General features: G+C 37.2%; 1 long non-coding RNA gene across 1 annotated transcript; it reads left to right on the forward strand.

The window, feature by feature from the left end:
- Positions 1 to 3,868: 3,868 nt before the first annotated feature.
- LOC118599474 lies at positions 3,869 to 6,671 on the forward strand. The gene is made up of 2 exons (XR_004948853.1): positions 3,869 to 4,918; positions 5,782 to 6,671. It is a non-coding gene; the product is annotated as an uncharacterized LOC118599474 (long non-coding RNA).
- Positions 6,672 to 12,407: the final 5,736 nt, after the last annotated feature.

Below are 12,407 nucleotides of genomic sequence, written 5' to 3' on the forward strand. Positions count from 1 at the left end.
CAATTCCAACCTGTCGAGAAGGATTTTTCCAAGTTTGTCTGAGTTTGTCTTAGTCACATTTTTAGAGGAACTACCACCGCCACCATGAGTGAGTAGATTCGGCTTGTTCAAAGTCCACAACCCTCAGGAGAATCTGCCAAACGTTCGAGGCGGGGCCAGCAGGCGATAAAGATAAAGATAATTTGCGATAAAGAAAACATATCTTTAATAAAATAGGATTTGAAAAAAATGTTCTAAGAAGAAGGTATCAGAGCCAGAATTATTATTCTGACAAATAAAATGACAGAAATAACTGTTTATTTCTCAATGGAAGTCTATCGGACTTCTTGCAACCAGCGGTTACTTCCCATTAGGAACACGAGAGGAGAGGGGTTGCTAAGCCCATTGGTTACACAGTCTATGTGTAAGAAGATTGTGTCAAATTTTGGCAATGAATTCTTGGGAATCATTAATTCACTACGGGACTATGTAGTGCTAGATTTTTAAGGCAATCCATACACCATGCTCACTACTTTTTTTTCTTTTAAACAGCAAATATAACATCACAGATTTCCCAAAGTAAAAAATCCAAGAAATGGGAACGTTTTGGGTAGACTATTTAGCGATCCACTCAGTTCTTTAGATGAATACTTGGATAGTTCATAACAAAATAAATCAAAATACTTTTTTATTGTTCAAACACAATGGATTGTGGTCTATATTTGCCAATCTAGTAAGCATTGATGCTCATTGTTTTTTCACAGACTTCTGGGATGTTTCCATGGCACTGGATTCTGGAATTGTAGATTTGGACTACAAAATGATAAATGCCGTACATGGTGGACTATGTTGAGAGTAGTGAAAGAATTCGGACACAACATTAATAGCAACAGAGCCGTAAATGACACCCCTATGTCCAAATCTTCCTACCATTTCAACAGCTAAGTTATAATACAGCACTACCCATTCTTCCAGCCATAAATGTTTCCTACATTGTCCATTCTGTACCCATTTCCCTCTTGCCAGATTTCTTTTGTCTTCATCCTCACTGGAATAGAACCCCCTACCAGCTCTCACACACTTCCCTTTAAGACAAGGCTGTCAGCGGAAAGCCTTTTCATGCCAGTGGACCCACAGAGCTGGAACTCACCAACCATAAAAATCATGACAAATTACTACCAAACTGACAGGAAAAGCAATTGTGGTATCACAGTATGCAGGTGTAATTTCCCATAGTGCATTTGCGTGTGTGCATCATCAACATCTGACTCAGTCAAGTGCGCACATGGCTCTGTTTTAGGTGTGTTTGATGTCAGCCTTTGCAGGATAATTTGTGCTCTGAGAAGATAACTTAATCACTTAATTGTAGCTGGGCAAAAAAATGCACCAAAATGTCAGTCTGGAAGCCAAATAAACAGTCCTGAAACAGTTTGTGCTTGCTTCTCCCTTGTGATTAAGGCTCACGGCTGTATATCTTTGACTTATTTCTTAAAGGCTCTATTAGAATATGTTTTGCATGTGCAAACTGTTTTGTTTTGCATAGATTATTAGCTTTAGTGTTAATTTTAGTCTAGCAGAGTTTTGTACGACATGTTCTGGAAGCTGTGGATCAATTCCGCACATTCCCAGACATTTTTATTCCCATGTTCTTCTTTCCCCGACTGAAAGTCCTGATTTACACACGTAGAACAGAACAAAAAAATAGTCATGCAATACATAGTCGACGGTTATAAATATTGAAGGAATCATAAAAAAAACAACCACTGCTGAGTCTCTTGGTGGAAAGGCAGAGAATAAAAGTTGAGTACTTTAATACAGCTGATTCCATATTTTCTGCAAAAGGAATTCTTGTGACAATAGTGAGGTATTTGGCCTCCAAAAATGTTCATATTAATGCCATAATGTGTGTGCAGCAATTCTAAACCTTACAGAAGACAGCTTAGGTTTTTAGTATTTTAGGCCATTAGAAATGCATTATGATGTCTTTAAATACCCACTCCCATGAAAATTATGTTTTTGGTGTTTTTGTAGAATTTTTATTGTGATGGATGACATGTATAAAACAATTTAGGATTAAAACTGCAATTTTGAGTATGTCTTTTCTCACATTGAGATGGATCAGGTGCAGAAACACGTGAAGAGATTAGGACACCCTCTTTAAATAATCAGCTCTCTCTTAAAAAAAGTACATCAGTGTCCCATCTTATTTTTAGACAGTTTTTTTTTACAAGATTGTGATTTTAAAAAAATCAAACTGCTAATATTCTACTGATTGAAAAAAAAAAAATCTAAACAAAATTAATGTTTCAAAGAAAGTCAAAGTGTGGTCCTCCTGCATCCAATTTGATATTTTTGCCCTTTGGCTAAAATTGTCTAATTGAGACACTTCTTGTGGCACCTACCAGTTCCTTAAATGTGACTTAAGCATGAAGTGTCTGAATTTAAGCATAAGCAGAAATTATTATTTATTTATTTATTTTTCACATTAAATTTTATAGAAATGTTTGAATGGGCTTAACATTGTTTTGATCTCAAATGATATCACTTGGATCACTCAGGGATGTTCAAAGTGATGTTAAATGTATACGTGGGAAAATACAGTATGCAGGCTATATCATAGGATGCCCGCCCCCCCCTTTTTTTTTAACCATGATTGTAAAAATCTGTGGTTTGAAAAAGTTCAGGTTTTTGAACAGGCAGCAACTGGCATGGTCAGGTGAAAGTCTTCTTGCTCTGCTCCAACTCCAACTCAACTCTTTGTAGACGACAAGGTCCATGTATTCCTTTATTTTCCGAAGAGTCTGAGCTAGCACAAAACTGCTGCCAATACTGCTCACCTTTCATTGCTACACTAATGTTAGTTTGGGATTATGAGGGTCCGTAAACCAGTGGGAGAGATGGTAAACAAAGAAAATATGGAAATATCAATTTAGAATTACTTCCATCAGTCCCGCCTACAACCCAGAGGTGAATTTCCAATGAGCTTCCAGAAACTATGATTTATGAAACAACAAGGGCTTTCTGATTTTGTCTAAAAACTGCATAATCATAGTTAAAAGACCAGTGGGATTTTACAAAAGAGTGAGTGGGACTTTTAACACATTTGACATCTGTAAGGTCTTTAGTAATTGCAGCAGCAGCTCCATAAAGAGCCAAAATTCTGTGTCACCTAGTCGTTCATATGTTGGAATAGAGCTGTGACAGAAAAATCCTGGAGCAAGGTTCATGAGATTTAAACCACTTCCACATTTTGCACCAAACTTCTTTCAACTGTAAGTAGTAGACACGTGATAGAATTGATCAGCGAGAGTCCATTATGTTAAATGCTCATAAAGATGGATTGGCACAGTATTAGGGTTACTGGACCTTAAAGGCTCATCCAGACGGCCCTTACCTTCTCATCCAGATAGTTGTTTTTAATTAATCTTAGTGGTTTACACTTACCTTACATTGGTGAATGGGAAATAAGCCATTTAGTAAGAGCAGCTGAAACCAGGTGTGCTCAATTAAGCAACAAAAGAAAAGGTAAATGGGGGAAAAAAACATCACAAAAAAAAAAAAAACATTTAGAGGAGATCCAAAGGTTATGCAGTTGCATTATAAATCAGTTAATCTACAAAACTCAAAACAAATAAGGAAAAAACTCACCATGTTTCTGCTTTAAAAATATCTAGCATTAAATACAGCGTCTGGTCCTGAGTTTTTGTTTTACGGATATGGACATCTGGCATAATGACCGGACAACAACAGACAAAAGTAATCAAATGAACAACCTTAACTTGTATTTGCCCAACATGTTTTAAAAAAAGTATCATTTCTAATTGTTTGGTTTAGACAATGTATTTTTTTCACCCTTTGCTAATCAGGTGATATTTGCAATTAAGAGAAAAGTCATTTATAAGGAGCCATTATCACTCATTCTAGATGATTATGACTGCAGTGATTAATGCAGTAATTTGTGTTGCAGACCTTGTTTCATTTGTTATAGCCCTCTTAATGAGAAAGAAAATTAAAATTAAAAAGAGCTTTCTTTAAACTTTTAGGCAGCAGCACTTGTTTATTCTGATTTTGTTCGTATCACTAAACTGAGAGACTAAGTTCTTTGTTATTAGCCTTTAACTATGTAAAGTGTTTTGTTTTCTGTCATTTTATTTTGGTATGCTCAAATTTAAAAGAATTTACAACAGGAAATTTTACAACTGCACTGGTTGCACAGGTGGCATCCTATGACAGTCCCATGCTGAAATTCACATTGTTTCACAAATGTTTGTAGAACAGTCTGCATGCCTGAGTGCTTGATTTTATACACCTGTGGCCAGGTCAAGTGATCAGGACACCTGAACCGGGTCAATTGGATGGGTGAGCCAATACTTCTGGTAATATAGTGTATAACCCTTACGAAATATTTAGAGGACAATTAAAATTATTCAACTTCCTGAGAACCAAGAAAAGGAGGGTTTATAAAAAAATTAGTTGGCAATTTCCAGTTTTTTTTTTTTTAAGAGAATATATATAGCATCTTAAATCTTGTCCTTTCATCAGAACAAAACATGAGAATTAGAGTTAGCATTAGCTTCATCACGAAAAAACCTTCCTCACAATCAAACAAGCCCATATTCAGTCTTCAAAAATATGTCAGTTACGTATCAAAAAGGCACGTCTCACACAAATAGAAAAGTAGTAGGCTTGACTGGCAACATGAAAAACCTGACCACAAACAAAAATATTATGGTGGGAACATCAAACAACATTGGTCCAGCAGAGAGAAGAAAGGCTGGAGAACAAATACTTCAGAGAGCAGGTGCACTGTATGAGCTTATTAGGCAACAGCAGGTGTGAAAGATGAACTGTGACAGGGCAGACTGGAAGTATGGCAAGCTGTGAATGCACAAACTGAAGGAAACTGACCGGGTTTCTAACCAAAACCATGAAGCTATTGGTAAAGTGCTTACACAATTGCTGCATTTGGTGCGCTAAAGAACATGGTCTACGCAGTTTTATAAACACACATCCAGCGCCAGACAAGCAGGTCGCAAAAAGGAAGAGACTCTTCTTTTGTTTTCATGGGCGCTTTTCCGCCACCTACTGTTCGGAGATCCGGTGTGTAATGTTGTAGCGCTATAAATCTCGCAATCTGGCACAAAATAGAAACTATTTAAATGGTTACACATAGATCATAATCACGTGAGGAGAGTAGCTCTCCTCTACCTTTATTTGAAAAGGAAACAAAAACATTGTCAGTCTCGGCACCGTATATGGGTCTATGACATTAAGACAATCCGATTTTGGCGAGTTCCACCAACTACGCCAGAAGCCGTGCCTGAATGAAGACCACTTCCAGCAGACTCCGCCCGTTCCAGTTTTACATCCTGATGTCCCACGTGATGCATGGATCTTCCATCAGGATACAAACTACGAGCACTCCATTCCACTGGAGGAGCGTCTGTCTGTTTGCTGTGATTTCCAAAGATATGTCGGGCAATATTGTGATGGCAGCGTCAGAAAATTCTAGCTCAATCATAGTGAGTCATTATGTGGATATACCACTGCAGTGACTGGATGTCCAAATGGACCCCACATAGAAAATGACACCTACATAAACCTACTCACATGATGTAGTAAGAATCAGGTCACCTGTTGCACACTGTCAAACCATCACTATGCACAACTTTGATGAGCCTTAAGTTTTGATGACGGCCACATGTAATAGCAGAATGTGTAGCATTAAAATAACTGGATACTGCGTTAATGTAATGACAATTTATGGAATCAATCATTGATCACATATTTGTCCCCTTGCAGGTATCTGGCTATGGGGACTCGTAGAACACCATAGCCAGGAGCTTCTGTGTTGGTGTCTCAACAGCTGCCAAAATAATGCCTGAAGTGGTGACAACCATCTGGGTCGGGCTGGTGAAGGAATTCATGGCTGTTCCGAACGCTGAAGATTGGAGGTCCATCGCTGAGGGGGTTCCATCAACTTCCCGAACAACTGCATGCCCCCCCCTCACTCAGGATCCCAGTTCAACAAATGAACTTGTATTGTGTTTATCATAAATCTGTTGAACTGCTATTTGAAGTTAAGCTGGTGTGTGTTGTTCAAAAAAGTTCCAAAAAATAAGACACTTTGACGTCAATAGTGAGCATGAACTGTGTTGCATAAATTAATGATGAATTCCACTGTCAAGTTAAAGTGAGAAGATACTTTTTTTCTTTACTGAAAACTGATCTTAAGTAGCCACTAATAATTTTAAAGATGATTGGGGAAATGGAAGAAAACTAGAAATAAAAGAATAATTTACTATTTCAACTTTTCTGACCGTTTACTTATTTATTCATGACTACTTTTGCATCACCATGGACTGATTTTGCAGAGAGTTCATGCAGCTCCAAATACAGTATTGCACAGTCGTACTCGTTTTCCTTTTACGAATGACTCTACTTTTTGAAGTTTTGGTTAATCTCTTGTAGTTGACTCAAGCCAACAACAAGGGGACGTAAAGTCCAAAAAAGGCTAGGTTAAAGCAAAAACTGACTCAATACATTTGAAATTAGGTACTTTTTATGTATGTTGGTGTAACATCCCTTTTGGGTTTATAGGGATCAAGGAGCTTAACAAAAAGGGATTTTGCTCTAACTTTAAATTAACAACAAAAACACCAAGAGCTTGTCTTATTAAAAAAAAAAAAAAATACAAGAAATCAGTTAAAATAACAACATTAACCGAAATGATAAAGGGAAAACAATGACAAACACTAATCTCCCTGGACTAACATAAATAAGAGAAAATGTGTTTTAAAGTAAATAGCAGTTCACCCCTACAGTTTAACTCAAAACACAACTAACACTAAACTACATAAAGTGGGACTAAGCACAAAGCAGAATAAAATGCAACATAATAAGACCACCATTCTGCAGTGGCAACTGATTACACCCATTCTCCCTTCTCATGGTCGGGGTGTCCATGCAGTGCTTTTAAGGCTCCCTCCATTTGCTCGGAACCAATGGGAGCCACACCCTCTACAGCACCACACCTGAAAGAAATCCTCACAGACAGACACACAAAGATCCAAAAACACAAAGAAGTCCCACTCTGACCGAAATAAAGTAAATAAAACACAGAAAACGGAAAAAATAAACTAATATGGCTACAGCCGTAACACTTAGATTTATACTTGCTAGAAAAGTAATGTGTTTTTATTTATTTCTGTTAGTTAGGTGGGTTAAAAGAAGAAATAATGATTTAAACCAAAGTGGTGGTTCAAACACAATCAATGATCCACATTAATGTGTTTGAAATAGTTGCTTTTGATCAAAGCTCATTAGTGACCTGTCAGTCGCACCTTATTCAAGAGGTGATTTTGAAAAGAGGCTACCATGCTCTTTGTCTATTAAAAATATAATTATTTTTTCACTCTGCTTTACTGTTGAAAATTGCAGCCCATATTTGTAATGGTCCAGTAGGTAAAGTACTGATGAAGACTTTGCAGCAGCCATTTTTAGCCCGGAAATAAAAAAAGTTAATCAATGCCCAGAATTTTACTTGGAAGATAAATGAAATGGGAAAAACAGCTATCAAGTCCACAGTGATGCTGACCTGATCACTCATATCATGCTTGATATTAAAGGTTGATACTTCATAACCTCCTTTTTTCTCCAATATTAACATAATTAAATGCCAAGGTTTCTTTTTTCCCTGATCTCTTTTGCAGAATTTGTGTTTTCTAAACTTCTTGTTTCCCTTTCCCATTCCACTTTCCCCTGTCATTCAATCTCTATCCTTGCCACTACTTCTCACCATGTTGCCACCTCCTTTATGGCAGTCTGAAATGTCGTTAGGGCCACAGGATTGCAAGTTTGTCGAGCGCGGATGGTTTGGCAGATAACCTCCCCCACCTTCAATCTCCTTCGTCCGTCCCCACATTCGTCTCCACATCACAGTTAGTTTCCCACTGAAAGTTACATCTGCAATCTACATTTCACCACTCCCTTCCGCTGTAAATCCAATCCTCTCCCTCTAAACCACCTTATTCCCTTCGCCTCACCTCCTGCCAAACAGTTTGGCACTTAATTTGAAAAAAACCCTCACAGCCTCCAAAACTACTTCCCTTAGCTGTCCTTTCATTCCTTCCAAGCCAATTTTCTTTGTACCTCAGCTTGTAGGCCCACTGTACCGACTGCTTGTGAGTCTCTCAGCTCATCCAGCTGTAGTCTGTTCACATCTTTGTCTGCAAAACTTCAGCCTGCCAAATCCCTTTTTTTCTTTTTTTTTAACTTTCCTCTTATGTTAGGGACAGCAGAGACTCATTTTCATTTTAAAACCATATAGGAAACTTAAAAAAAAATGTTTATCACTTAAGGGGGTTTTAACTTTGCCAATTACCTTTCTCATCAAAATGAATTGTTTGTTGTTTGTTTACTCTCGCAAATCAATATTTTTTTATAATCTGTTTTTTTTATTTGTATTAAAAGCCAGAGGGCGACAACATACAATACTTTTCTTTTTCTTCCAGTTAATGTATATGGGTTGAAACTGATCCTACATAAATAATTTTACTATCGTACTTATTATTTAAAAGAAATATATAAGTAACACTAATAGAGGTGTGTTGTGATATCCCTCTATGATAGCAATGTCACAATCTTTTATTAATTAATGTGAATTTCCCTTAAGCTACACTTTACTGTTTTTTTTTATTAAAATTGAGGAATATGCTGAAAAATGAGTCAAAAGGCCCACACCAAAAACAGTCATGCTGATAACCTCATGTTTACATTAAAAGTGGGGTCATCTGGACCCCACAGCACAGCACTCTGATTTTTTTCTTTAAAGGATTTTTTTTATCTACACTGGGTTCCGTGGCAGACATAAAATCCTCTCCACCTTTGTCCAGATTTATCAAATTCATTAACACATAAATATAAGAGTCGGGTCATCTGGACCCCATAAGAGAGCACAAGGGATAAGGAGACCCAACAAGAAAATCTAAAAATGAAAAAAATTGGGATGATTAACAGTCTATTTTATTTTATTGCCGATTAAAGATATGGGTCAAAACTGACCCATTACCAAGAGACATGGCAACAAAAACCTAACAAGAAGAAGGTTAACAAAAATAATCAAGAAGTCAGTTTGTATTGTTGTGGCAAAATAACCTTTTCAAAACTATCACAACAGTTGAAAATGTACAGTAGGAGTACATTTGGCCTTTAGACAACATTATACAGCTGTGTGGCTTAACAAAGTAGACTTTGTTCCTTCGGTAGTCTGATTGGTTTGGTAATTATGAAAGCACATTTAAACTGTACTGTTGACCAAACAGCCGGAAACAGAGCGTCTCAGTCCAATACTTTGTTCATTACAAAGTGAATGCACATTGACTATCCAGCAGACCAAAAGGAGCAATTAAAAGAAAGAGACAAACAGTGGTAATCACTGAACATTTTGAGAAAAAAAACATTTCAATGCAAATTCAAATCAAGAGGAAATCTGTAATGATTCCAAGTATAAGTTGCTATTTTTGAACCAAATTTCTTTCTGAGTTTTGGGCAACACCACCACTAAAAAGCAGCTGCTAAAAGTGCAGTATTTTAACGTTGTAGTTAAAGTTTGGAGTAAAGGCAAACCAAACCAAAGATGATGTAAAGTTTATAGCATTACAGAGTCTGCAAAACTTTACTGATCTGAAAGCTCCTTTAAACTCCTTGAAAACAATGCATGCTAATATTTGTTTTCTATACCACATTAATGGAATTACCAACATGTATTACTATGCTTTTGTCAGATGTTATGGTTTGGTGTTTTCTCTTACTTGGTTTTGTGGTGTTCTTTTACTTATGTTTTGTCTCCACTGTGCTCCTACAGTCAATCAGGGACTTGGTAGTGATGTATTGATTAACGAAAGTGTAAATTGGTGAAAAACTGATCATGATGAAGAAATTAATGCTTGCTGTTTGCGCTCGAAGGGAACTGTATGATACTAAGGCAGTCACACATTGGGAAAGAGCTGGGAAGGAAAATGCCTGGAACAAGATTTGCAAGATTTGCAACGCTTGGGCATTTCACTCCAAGCCTCTGTGCTAGTTAACAGTAGAAAAAGAAAAGTAGCCCTTCCCTGCTACTCCACAGTGAACATTATGAGCTAAATGGATGTTCATAACCAACGTTTAGCTTGTTCCTGAATGCGTGTCACATGCCTTCAAAGTAAGTAATGCCATGTTCAAATCCTGATAGGGTCTTTTCCGTGTAGAGTTTCCATGTTCTCTAATAGGTGTAATTCTTTAGTGTTCAGTAGTGAGTGTGTGGATGTCTCTGTCAAAGTGGCCTTGTGATGGAGTGATAACCTGCCCACAATCCAGCAACTCCCATGACTCTACACGCAACAAAGCAGTATTGATAGTGGATGGATGAATAGATTTAATTTACTTATGCTTTTTTGATGGCTGAAAGAAGGTTGTTCAGGAACATTTAAATTCTGGTTGAAATTTTTCACAAATTGGACTAAACCTTGATTTTCTGCCTATTTTCTGCTTTACAAAAGATTACTTTGTTCCCCCAAAACAACTGCAATCTCCCAAAACAGCAGTGGAAAGAATACAATTATGCAGCAATGAAAGTGGAGAAATATTGGGGTTAAAAGGTAAAGTAAGGAGTAGCTAATATTGGTCTTCCAATAGAAGATGACATTATTTGACATTTAAAATTTAATTACATAAGACAACCCCTGATTGACAGCTTTGATCTTATACTATTCAAAGGTTATTATGTGATAGCATAATAACACACCAAATTCAATTCCCTAGAGAAAATATTTTTTCATTTGTTTCAGATAATAAATTAGCATTTGCTGCAGTGGGTATTAGTGACAGATTTGCATTTAAAATAAAGTGAAATGGGATGAATGCCAACATTTACATTTCAAGAGGTTAAGAAACCTTTAGAAGTGTTTAAAGGAAATATGTCACGAGACATCATCACTGTTTACCAATATGTTACAGGTGTTCCTTAATGAAATGTCTATTGTTAGTAAAACACAATAAATAAATAGAAAAAAACTTAAATGAACCTAAATTTGTATTCATTTGTACTGTATTTTGTAAGTAAAAACTACCAAAATCAAGCTAACATTACAAATGAATAGGATTTTTTTCCATCTAACATTAATCATTTACCAATAACTTTTGATTGGTGGTGCAAAGGCAGAGCCGTCAACCTCTGATTGGAAGATCACAGGTCTGGTAGGTGTGTGGTCTGCTCATGTTTTCAAGTGTCCTTGACACTGAACATTGTGATTCTAGGTTGGTGCTAACCCTAATGGACCCCTAGCCCAGGGCGCAGGATTTGGAGGTGAATGAGAAAAAGATGAAGAGACATGCCTGCGGCTCACATTGTTCACCATTACTTACCCTTACATTTTATATTACGACCTGCCACTCCCAGTATGTCTAGAAACAATTGTGCATGAACACTTTTGCTTTATTGGCTCACCTAGCATTCTATAATCTTTATATTTTATGTGGACAACCTGCACGCCCCATACAGGTTTACCCAACTTTTTGTCAGAACTTTATGTCTCCTTATCCACCCTTAAGGGCCGTCGTGACTAAGGAGAAAATTGAGTTTTCTATCCACTGTCTTAAATAAAGTACTGTCTTTATTCAGGCATTGACTTGGGCTTGTTTGGCTTAATTACATCAGCAGCGTTTCTAAACATTTTCGGAGTCTTAAAAGGATTTGTGCATTTAGAAACAAAGTCTTCCAAAACCATCTGAAAAACACTTTAAACTGAGAGTATCTTTATTTGCCAGGAATATGAATGTGGGCTCACATGTCGAAATCTGTTATGAAGTCATTATGTTCAGAACCATGGCTATTATTGTGCATAGATCCCTTAAGACCTTGAATGGTGTTTCTTCTTTCCTTTTTTACTCTCCCCCAAAGGGCAGTTTCAGTGCAGTCTGCTTAGACAACATCCCTCAATAGAGCAACCATTTCACGTCTGATAGTTGTCTCAGTTTCATTCCAAAGGCCATTTTGTAACTCGCCCAATTTTCAAACAGAGATTTTACAGCAGTTATCTCAGATCAGACACGGGATGTCTGCTGAGTGACATTACTCATGCTCTGTGTCTCCATCCATCCACATTCAAAATGAGATTTTGCCACTCTGCCTATTTCCATTGTCCCTTTTCCTTTTTCCGTCTCCTTCCTTAACATTTTGACATGCCGCTTTGTTCTGGTTTTTATACTTTTGTATATGTGGATGCACACTAGTGTGTATTTATCTGCCTGGCCATTTAGCATCAACCTATTATCACTTCACACGGTCCACTGCTACGGAGACCTGTCTTCTCCAAGATTGCTTCGGTTGGATGGATGATAGTGTCAGACATGTTTACACTCCAGGTGAAAGTTTTTATTTGCCTGCC

This window comes from Oryzias melastigma, linkage group LG12 (genome assembly GCF_002922805.2).
Source record: "Oryzias melastigma strain HK-1 linkage group LG12, ASM292280v2, whole genome shotgun sequence".
Lineage (NCBI taxonomy): Eukaryota > Metazoa > Chordata > Actinopteri > Beloniformes > Adrianichthyidae > Oryzias > Oryzias melastigma.